The sequence below is a fragment of the Pinus tabuliformis genome, chromosome 2_1 (assembly GCF_031772625.1).
Source record: "Pinus tabuliformis cultivar Carrire ecotype Pingquan chromosome 2_1, CPIR1, whole genome shotgun sequence".
In the NCBI taxonomy this organism is placed as follows: Eukaryota; Viridiplantae; Streptophyta; class Pinopsida; order Pinales; family Pinaceae; genus Pinus; species Pinus tabuliformis.
The window spans coordinates 34,048,166-34,059,150 of NC_142299.1; the positions used below are offsets into that span (position 1 = coordinate 34,048,166).

The following is a 10,985-nucleotide window of genomic DNA, read 5'->3' on the forward strand; positions in this document are numbered from 1 at the left end:
TGGAATTAATTTTTTTAATTGAATTGTGAATTTTAGTCACATGTTTTTAAAATTTTAGATAAATTTAGATATATCTAGTGCCTTGAAAGTCCCCTAGTATTTTATTTTTTTTAAATTATATCAGAATAGATTTATTTCAAATACAAATCTAATATGAGTCAAGAGGGATCCAATTTCCAATTTTTTCACATGCAATTTTTTTATGAGCAGATGTTATTTAATTTTTTTTTAATTATTTAATTTTTCTTTATTTTTAGATTTAAAAAAAAAAAAAATTTAAAAAAAAAAGAAAAAAATTGTAGGACGTGAACAGAATTTCAACTTTGATGTCATATGTATAACATTACACATCATATTGGCTTGTAGAAGGAGCCTCTTGGCTCATTGAGAGTGCTCTTGGTAATTTTTTAAAGTTAAATTTTAACCAAATTGAGGAAACCATGAAAATTAGACAAAACACAAATCCCCTTGGGGAATGGGGAATGGGGTGCCTAATAGACTCCTATAAGATCCCTCGATATTACAATGATGTTTTAGAAGGTTTAGTAACCATTTAAACAAATGGAAATGGATTGTTGACCCATTTTTAACTAGGGGGGAAGATATGGATCTCTTTTGGTGTCTCGAAGCATGTTAAATAAAATAGGGAAAACATAATCCCTCCAAGCACATTAAATTTGAGTGATATCTCCAAGCACATTAAACTTGAACGAGATTTTGCAATGGGCGGAAAGTACAAAAAATCCATGTTAACTTTTGACTCCCACTTGGACAACGCTTCCTTCTAAGTTCATTTTTCCTCTTTTTTCCCACAACCCCATTTATTGTTTTCTCAGTTTTCCTCTTTTTGCCCAAAACCCCATTAATTGTTTTTTCAGGGTTTATAGTGATTTCAATCTGTGAGTTAGTCTAATCATTCTAAAAGGAGTGGTATTCATTAATCTTATTAAGAATCATGGCATCACCTACAAGAGGCAAGCAAGTCATTGCACCTGTGAGTAGGAAACAACAACAACAGGGTGGCCCAGGGTAGATGATGTTTGGGGTTTTGAAAATGGCCACCTTATGGTACTTCATCATGCAGATGTTCTCTTCAAAGAATCATGTCTATCTAGTGCTTCAAATGTCAAATCTATTTTCTAAGGGTGAGACCATGCTCAGGGTTTGATTTTGTGTTTGTGCCCTATTTTTTATTCCCTTTAGATTTTTAATCATATAACCGCAGGATTTTTGAACCCTGATAACATCAAGTTTCATACATTTTTAGGTTTGAAAGCTGGAAAATTTCATTGGTGAAACAAGAGGAGACCTTTGTTTCAATATGCCTATTGATTAAGGTTGTTACTTGATCTGAATCTCCATCTTCCATATCCAAAATATCTCATTCAATTGTCACCAAGTGAAGGAGTATGGTCATTAGGTTGTCTTGTGGGTCCATCTGCATTTGATTTATATGCCCTTCCAGATCCAATTTTGACACCATCATCTTGATTAATATCTTCTCAAGGGCCTTCACACTAGATGCCCTCATCTTTGCTAGAGGTCATCCTCTCTCTCTTACCATTTTCTTTCTCACATAGCCTTGTAGACCACTTACTGATGTAAATTTCATTTTTCATAGCCATCCATTACACTCCTTTTAATATTTAAAGATTATTGTATTGATATCCTTAAATATTTTTAGTGGGGGGAACTTTACTAGCAGCAACATTGTTATCGTTTTTCTATTTCTTATGTATGGTTTATTTCCTTTCAACAGTTTTAGTCTATGTCACTTGCCTTGCTAAATACTTTGACTTGTTGGTGGTGAAGAACAATTGAAAACTGCTCTTTTTGAGAACGTGTGTCCTTCTAAATGACCAATAAAAGAAAGTGTTGAAGGAGAAATTGCTTTGAACGAAAAAAGGGATGACTCACCAATTGTCTCATCTTTTGGAGATTTTTGGCGAGATCCTTGTCTAGAATTTGTTGCCAAAACTTTGACAGGAGCAATTCTTGTTGTAGATGATGATTCGATCCTTTAGAATTATTTTTTACATTAAGTGAAGCCAAACAAAAATTTGTCTAGTAATTCAAATTTCTCTGATCCATTAGGTTTTGTCACTCTTGCATATGTATCTAGTGGCAATAAGCATGTTGCGCAACCTAATTCAACTAAATAAAAAACCTCATCATCCATGGTGGAGTTTAACGTAAGTAATGTGAATCTCTGCACTTTATCTGTTTTAGATGGTTTTCTAGTACTGGAACTCTCAAAAGAAACAAATATATGAGGAAAGTGAAGAAGTTTATGAGGAAATATGCTAAAGACTTTCTTGAACAACTTGGGAGAAAACTTTGTAACCAGAACTTTTCTTTTGTGAAGGAAAGTAGGCATTCTAGTATCTTTTTTCAGAAACAAGCAAAGTCCATGCTTGTGTCGTGTTACTTGTCTCAAAATTTTCGAATTTGTTGTTGAGATCTTAAACAGGGTTGGTATTACTGACCATATGTTGGTTGTGCTTATTATATGGTATTGATAGCATTTACTACTCCAGTGGAAAATGATTACCATGTCCATTCCAATTTTCTGCGATATGTAGCCCAGTTAAATGAGAAATGGCATTGTTTGTGTACAATTGTTGCATTGGTGTCTAACTATTAATGATGTGCTCCTTTAGATATCAACGACCTACAGAGAGACAAATTTAATATGACCTAGGGAGTTCAATGAATTATAGGCACAATTTTTTTATTTGAAAACAAGATTATATGAAAATGTGTCTATGACTACACACCATTCATGTCATATATTTCTGCTTTGGTTATAGATGCTAGTAATTCATGTTGCTTCCATTAGTTGTGTATTTCCTATATTTTGATGTTCATATCTTTTCCTTAGGCTATTCTCTTTCTCCTTTGAATCACCAACATACATGTATTTTGTGCTAGAATAAGTACTCAATGTCAAGTTACTATCAAGTTTTATATAATATTAGTAGTTGTTTCTTCCATCACTGGTTGGATGTAAAATAGCTAAGAATACTTTTGGTCTGAATATATGATGAAGACTCAACACTGATTGTCTACATGGTTGGATAGGAAATGGTTTAACCATGTACTAATTTTTGGACATGCTTGTTCTTGCATCATACTTTTCTTCCTACATTAAAAAACTTCTTCGGATTACTGAAATTTGATTTAGCTGAGGTCAACTTGTTAACTGTTTCTACACCATGAAAATTTTGTGGAGAAATTTACTATAGCTATATCTAAATATTCGATTGGAACCCTTCAATTTTTACCTCCCTTGGCATTCCTATACCATAGAAACTATATCTCACAAGCTATTGGAATGATGACAAAACTAATGATAATGGGTATTTTGTTGAAGACTCGAGTTCATGACCCTAGATTATTCATTTGGATAAGAATCCATATCCATATGTAAGATGTTGAAGAACCCAAATTTGTCTATATATTTTGTTAAAGGTTCATATTACCTTGTAAAAGGCTTATCCTCTTGGATATATGTGTAAACCCATCTAATTCCTAGTTTTTTTTTTTTCCAAAATGGTAAGAGAGAACCAATAGATTGAGCAAACAACTATTGTTGCTCTATTAAGCTGTTAAGTGAAGTTAGGTATCCATTGCAGCCACTTAAATACTTCATGAATCCACTATCCCTTTTGTATGTGCTTCATCAGCAAGTGAAATAGTGATATGTCAAAATATGGATGGTTTCAAGTTGGAATTTTTGTCACTACTTTGTTGTGAATAAGCCTGCATATCTTCCAATAAAAAAATATTCTATTATGTCAAATGCTGACATGAAATGATAAAGGATTTTTTTATCCACCCTTGCATCAGACTATGTTAACAAAACCACAAAATATTTTCCTGCTTTTCTTCCAACTCTATCCTGAGGACTGATCTAGTATACTAATAATTTATCCCAAGTAGATATGCAACTATGTTGTCATATAAGTATATATAATGTTGTGACAAACTCGGAAAAGAAGTGTGTTGAAGACTAAAATTGAAATCAAGGATATACGATAGTGCCCTAGGTATCCCCAAGTTCTTTCACAGGTTTCCATGAAATCTGGAAAAGAGGAGACCATTTATTATCTCAATATTCTTGTTCGAATTTATATGAATTGTATTCCATATAAACCTTTCTTCACATATTTGAACTATTTCGCTAGTGAAAAAATGGTCTGTAGAAACAATATCATCAATTATAGGTTTGAATGAGTGTTTTTGTCCAATATCTAAATTGTCAACATCATTTTGGGCTTGGTGTATAAAGCCACTTGTATTTGATTTAGATATAGCTAACACCTCATTTTCACCTCTACATGACTAATCATAAGCATGAGGGCCACCAGAATGGGTGGTTGTGTTTACCTCCACAACATTTTCCATTAGATGCTTATGCCACCAAGAAACCAATGTTGCTTTATTAATGTGATACTACATGATGACCTAATCAAATATATCCACCTATGTGAAAATACAAGTGTAGACCCTTTCTCTCATCATTATTTTTTCTGCATCTAGGGACATGTGGTAAGGAAAACTAAAGCAAATGTCATCCCCTATGATTTCTCTAAAAATAGGGGCCATTTCTTTTTCAGGGAAGTGATTCATCATGGAATTAGATTCTTTCATAAGAATCAAATTAGTCATAATGTTATCACCCTCATCACAGAGAGTAGAAGTCATGGATCAATGGCATGGATTTTGTAGGTTTGAACGATGGAAGGTGTCATTGGTGAAACAAGAGGAGACCTCTATTTCAATATGCTTACTAATTGAGGTCGTTACCTCACTGAGCTCTCCATCTTTTATATCCTAGAGATCTTTGCCAACAATGTTCCTCCACAAAATTTTCCATTGGATGCTTATGCCACTAATCGATCGATGTTGCTTCATTAATGTGATAATACATGATGAATTAATCAAATATATGCACCTCGGTGAAAATACAAGAGAAATCCCTTTCTCTTATCGTTTTGTTTCTACATCGAGGCACATGTGGTTAGGAAAACTAATGCAAACATCATCCCCTCTAATTTCTCTAAAACCAGGGGCCATTTGTTTCTCATGGTAGTGATTCTTCATGGAATTAGATCCTTTCATATGCATCAAAGTGGTCATAATATTATCACCCAGATCATAGAGATTAGTAGTCATGAATCAAGGGCATGGATTTTCTAGGTTTGAAAGTAGGAAAGTGTCATTGCTGAAACAAGAGGAGACCTCTGTTTCAATATGCCTATTGATTGGGGTTGTTTCTTATGTGGACCAAGTGTAGGGACACATAGGGCAGATCAAGTCCTCAAAATGTATGCCATCAGGTAAGAATTCTTTTGCTTGTTCCTTGTTAATAAATTTCATGAAAAAAATAAATTATTTGTCACCATTCTCTTCTTCATTCACCCTGCCAACATATTCATCGATTGCCACAAAGAGACCCATTTCTTTCTCAATGCAAATATCTACCAAAATTTTTTTGTCTATATTTCACTAGTACCCTAGAACATGACTATAATAAAATTTATGTTTTGTTCACTATCACACTCAGTGTTAAAGACCAACATATCATCAAATTAGTATTCATAGGATAATTCATGCGTGAGAAATTGTTGATTTCATGATTTGCAAAAACTAGTTAATAAGAAAATGTTTTTCCATCTTATGACGTGTAAGCTTTTACCCCCTCTTAAAAAAATTAAAATAATCAGTTTTTTTTCATATCCATGACTAGGGATGACTTCTTTGTTGTGTTAAGGTATAATTCATATTGAATAGCCTCAATTCTACTCATGGAGGTTTCACTTTGAATTATTTACAATTTCTACACCAAAACAATTTTTAGAGGGGACAAAACCTTCATGTGACAAATTCTTATCGGAAACTCCCAAATCTGTACCAAAACCATCATGTGACAAAATGTTATCATAAATTCTCAAATATGTACCAAAATTACTTAATTCCTTTATGAAAATTGAATCTCGGGTCTACTCCTCAAACAAAAGAGGGCTTGTATTGGGGTTGGACATGGACATAGGTTGTGCAACATCTACATATCCTAAGAATATTTCAAGATCTATGTCTAGAACCAAAATTTTACCTTGCATTGAATTTGGAAATTTTTATTCAATTTCTTCTTCATCACTTTCAAATGGAGTACCAAAAGTGCTTCCTTCTTGACCTTCCATTGAAATTGGAAAATTTTCTTCAATTTCTTCTTCATCACTTTTAAATGCAGGACCAAAAATGATTTCTTCTTGACTTGTTTGATCAACTTTAAGGTCCAAGGCCTTCTTCAACATGGTGACAATTTCTTTTTTCAACATGGGGAGACATCTCTTCCTTCGCAACCTTCCTTTCCAAGGTTTTCAAGCTAGCCCTTCGTTAGACCAAACTACAATAAATAGCAAAACAACTACAATAAGGAGCCTGAGTTATTTGAGGTTTATGAAGGTAGGGTTTCTAGGGTAATGGATACATGATTCTTTGTTCCGTTGAATGATTTTCAAGGGAAAGAGGGTTTGTTCCATATTTCGCAGATTGCAAGTAGGAGGGTGGTTAATGCAAAGGAATCCATTAATAGAGATCAGAAGGTTTGAGTCAAAGTCATATCTACATCACAACGAAAAATGAGCCTTTCCTTGAGGGATGTTGATCAGAAAATAGGTGAGGACTTGTTTCCAATGAAGAAAATCGTCGATGATGATGCTCTGAGGGTGAATCCTCTCAACTACAATCAACCTCCCACAAATAGGACTCGAATTTTAGGCATCACCATTGTAGATGACGAGGAAAACATGCCTTCCCCGAGGCCCCTGAAGAGAATGAGGTCTCCTGAGAACTCGGAAGCAAGGCAGTTGGTTGTATCCAGGGTCTTGGATGTGAGGGAATATCCTATGTATGGAAAATATGGAGATGGAATGTTTTACCAAGACAATGGTACTATTGAGGAGGAGCTCGAGATCAAGTTGAATGAGGATGAGCCTACTTTCCTATAGGGGCAGACTCATTACTTGATCAATGTTTCACTTGTGAAGATTGTGAAGAATCCAGATGGTTCAATGTAGAGAGAAGCGATGATGCATCCAGTGCTTACAAAGGAGAGAACGAAGCTTTGATAACAACAGTAGAGGACCATGTTGGATTCCCTTCCCGAGGATTTGAATCGACCATGGGAGGATCCAAAGCCAGAGACAGGTGAGAGGCATCTTGCACAAGAGTTGAGAGTGGTGGGGCTTTCTTCTTATTATATGACTGAGTGGAAGAATGATTCTTTTCGAAAAGCATCAACATTCATACAACGTCAAATCTCTTGATTCAGGAACATAAGTAGAGCCTTCCCATCTACAATTTGAAGAAGGAATTGATCTAGGTGGTGAATGACAACCAAGTTTTGGTTGTCATTGGGGAGACTAGCTCTGGAAAGGCTATTCAAGTGACCCAATATTTGGCAGAGGTAGGCTATACTATCATAGGTAAGATCATATGTACCTAACCTCGTAGAGTGGAAGTTATGTTTGTAGCAAAAAGAGTAGTGGAGGAATTTGGATGTCGTTTAGGGGAGGAGGTTGGGTATTCCATTTGTTTCGAGGATTGTACTAGGCAAGAGACTATGATTAAGTACATAAATGGTGGTATGATTCTTAGATATATTTTAGTTGATGAAGAAATATCTTAGTATTCAGTATTCATGCTAGATGAGGACCACGAGAGGACAATTCACACAGATGTGTTGTTTAGGCTCCTGAAGCAGTTGGTTAGACACATACCTGATCTTTAATTAATTGCCACCTCTGCCACTCTAGACGCTGAGAAATTTTTAGGATATTTCTTCAACTCCAATATATTCACTAACCCAGGGAGGAATTATCCCGTAGAGATACTTATTCCAAGCAATCAAAGAGTGACTATTTGGATGTTTCATTGATCACGGTCATGTAGATTCACTTGACAAAACCGAAAGGTGATATTCTTCTCTTCTTAATGAGATAGGAGGAAATTTATACTGCATGTCAAATTATTTATGAGAGAATGAAAGGACTTGGAAAGAATGTTCCTGAACTCATCATCTTTTTGATATATAGTGCTCTTCCTTGTGAGATGCATACAAGATTTTTTTAGCCTGCTCCTCCAGGTAAAAGAATAGTGGTTTTGGACACCAATTTTGCAAAAGCTTCTTTAACCTTTGATGGAATCTACTAAGTTGTTGATCTTGGTTTTTCTCAGAAGAATGTATACAATCCAAAACTTGGTCTGCATCTGCTGGTCATTACACCAATGTCTCAACCATTGGCTAAGAAACGTGTTAGACGTGCTGGCATACAAGTCTTGGCAAGTGTTATAGTCTATACACAAAAAGTGCATATCACAAAGAGATGCTACCCACCATTGTGCCAGAAATAAAGAGGATTAATATTGGACTCACTATGCTCATCATGAAACCCATGGGACTCAATGGCCTCCTCTCATTTGATTTTATGGATCCCCCTCCTCCTCAAGTAGTCATATTTGCAATGGAACAATTGTACAGTTTAGGATCTTTGGATGAGGAGGGTGTTCTAACCAAATTGGCAATGAAAATGGTTGAATTTCCACTGCAACCTCCTTTTTCAAAGATGATCCTTTCCAATGTTGGTCTTGGTTGTAGCGATGAGATCTTGACCATAATAACAATGCTTCGGACACAAAACATTTTCGGCAGACCTCAAAGGAAGCAAGCTCAAGCTCATAAAAAAGGGAAAAATTTTCCAAGTAGAAGGGGAACACTTAACATTATTATCTGTGTTTGAGGTCTGGAAGGAAAAAAATTCTCAGGTCCCTAGTGTTTTGAAATTTTTGTGCAATCCCTCTCATTAAGGAGAGACCGAGATGTGAGAAAGCAATTGCTGACCATTATGGGCAGGTGCGTTTACAAGCTTCTTGGTACTATTTTTTATTCACTGCATGTTGAAATTTTGATACAGTCCTTAGTTTTTTTCCTTTCGACTCTTGCAAAATATCCAAAGATTTCCTCCCACAGTATGCTGGAAGGGTACCTGCCTGAATACAAATCTCATTTGCACCCATAATTTGATTTTTCTTTGAGATATTTCTTTTAGTGACATCTAGGATATGCCTTTCCATGTAATTTATCACTGGATTTGTCCTAATGTCCACCTCCACATATTCCTAGAAGTTTCCATTCTTTCTCAACACCTTCAATTTATCCCTCAAGCAATATTAACGGTTGTGTGCATGTATCAAAATTTCCTGTCTCCAAAGATTTAATCCATGGTGTCATTTTGATAAATATATACGAGATAATAAACTTAAACAGAATCACCCAATAAATATTTTTTTGTTTTGAACCAGCTATCAAATAAGAAACCAAAAGGTTCCCCAAATAGGTATACAAATACTCGTTAATCATTAAGATACACAAGTCAGTTGTAGCCTTCAAAGACACAATTTGTCCTCAAGGAATTGGAATAAAGACCTCATTCTATTGGAAAAGTCTGCTCAAAGTGCTCAAGGGAAAAAAATAAGTGTATTCCTTATTAAGAAGTCTGAAACTTGATCTTGTTAACACTCTCAACCCATCAAGAAAATAAAATAGTTATGAAGAAAGTCAAAGCTAGCAATGAGAATAACAACCTTATGCCTAGAATGAGAAATTTATTTATTTTTATCCCAATGGACTATATCCCCATTGTATTGTGGCTTGATGTCTCAAGTTGTTTATCTCTAGAAATTCGTGAGAATATTGCTACCCAATCCTTCCTTAAATATATCTAAATAAGGCAAGTGATTTTACTTCTCCTTTATGATCCCTGTTATATTTACTTATATCTTTGGATGAGGGAAAAATGGGAGTATTAAGCCCCCTCTGACTGTACACCCTTCCTACAACAATTGAACTCTCTTGTAAAATACCTCAACAGGGATATAAAATACTGCTACTTGTTGAATGTAAGTACTTTAAATGTCCATCACACTGCTGTGGAAAGTGCCTCAGAAAGACATGCGCTTTGAGGGGTAATAGTTGCTTATATCATAAATATATGGAAGCATCCACCAACATGATTATTCAATTAGTGAACTTTAAAACATGTACCAAGGCATAGATAGTTTAAATATCTATGGGTGATTAATATTATTTACTCATTTTCTCCGAAAGAAATACTGCAAGAAATTTAAGCAATTTTAAAATGCCAAGATATTGTAAGCATGTCCACATCAAAGAACGAGAACAAGATGAAGCTTGCCACTAGTCCTAATTCTCCAAAATTTAAAGTGACCTCAGAGGCCACTTTATTGAATTCAGGGAGAGGATGAAGTGGAAGTCTAATGCTGAATGAACCCAAGTAGAACTTGACGTTATTTAAAATTTGAAGGAATAGACAGAATCATATAGTCTCTAATGCACAAACCATCCAGAAAACATTTCAAGGGCTAAATGTAATGTACCCAAACAAATTCATTTACCTACAACTCTGCATCAGTAAGAGTACATTGTGATAGATCATGAGTACCACTTGGGAAATATGCCCTCAATCTGTATAATTGTTTCATTGGTTTCTAAAAGGCCACACAAAGTGTTTATTATTGGAATGTTGAAAAAATTTGTAATTAGGTTCAGTGTTCATAAGTATGAAATGCATTCTTGTAAATTCTAAAATAAAAAGAAATTATTATTATTGGAAAAAAAATTCATGCTCAAGGTATTTTATTTTTTAGTTCAAGCACCTCGTGAGTGCTTCTAGGGTTTGTCCTAGGTTTAAGAGTCATTGTCATATATTGAAGACCCTATGGGCACATTGTATCTTGTAAAGAAAAAAATATTTTTTCTTTAAAGTATCAAAATACCTCCAAGTTCAAGTTGGCCTAGAAGTTGTCGAGTCGACCTACATGAAGAGCCATATCTACCCTTGAATAAGCCTATATATATATAGAAGCCCATCCTCCACTAGCCTCACTCACTCACTCAT

At 34.9% G+C, this 10,985-nt stretch overlaps 1 pseudogene; it reads left to right on the forward strand.

The window, feature by feature from the left end:
- The first annotated feature begins 6,647 nt into the window (after positions 1-6,647).
- On the forward strand, positions 6,648-9,086 carry LOC149198645 (putative pre-mRNA-splicing factor ATP-dependent RNA helicase DEAH5 pseudogene; annotated as a pseudogene).
- Positions 9,087-10,985: the final 1,899 nt, after the last annotated feature.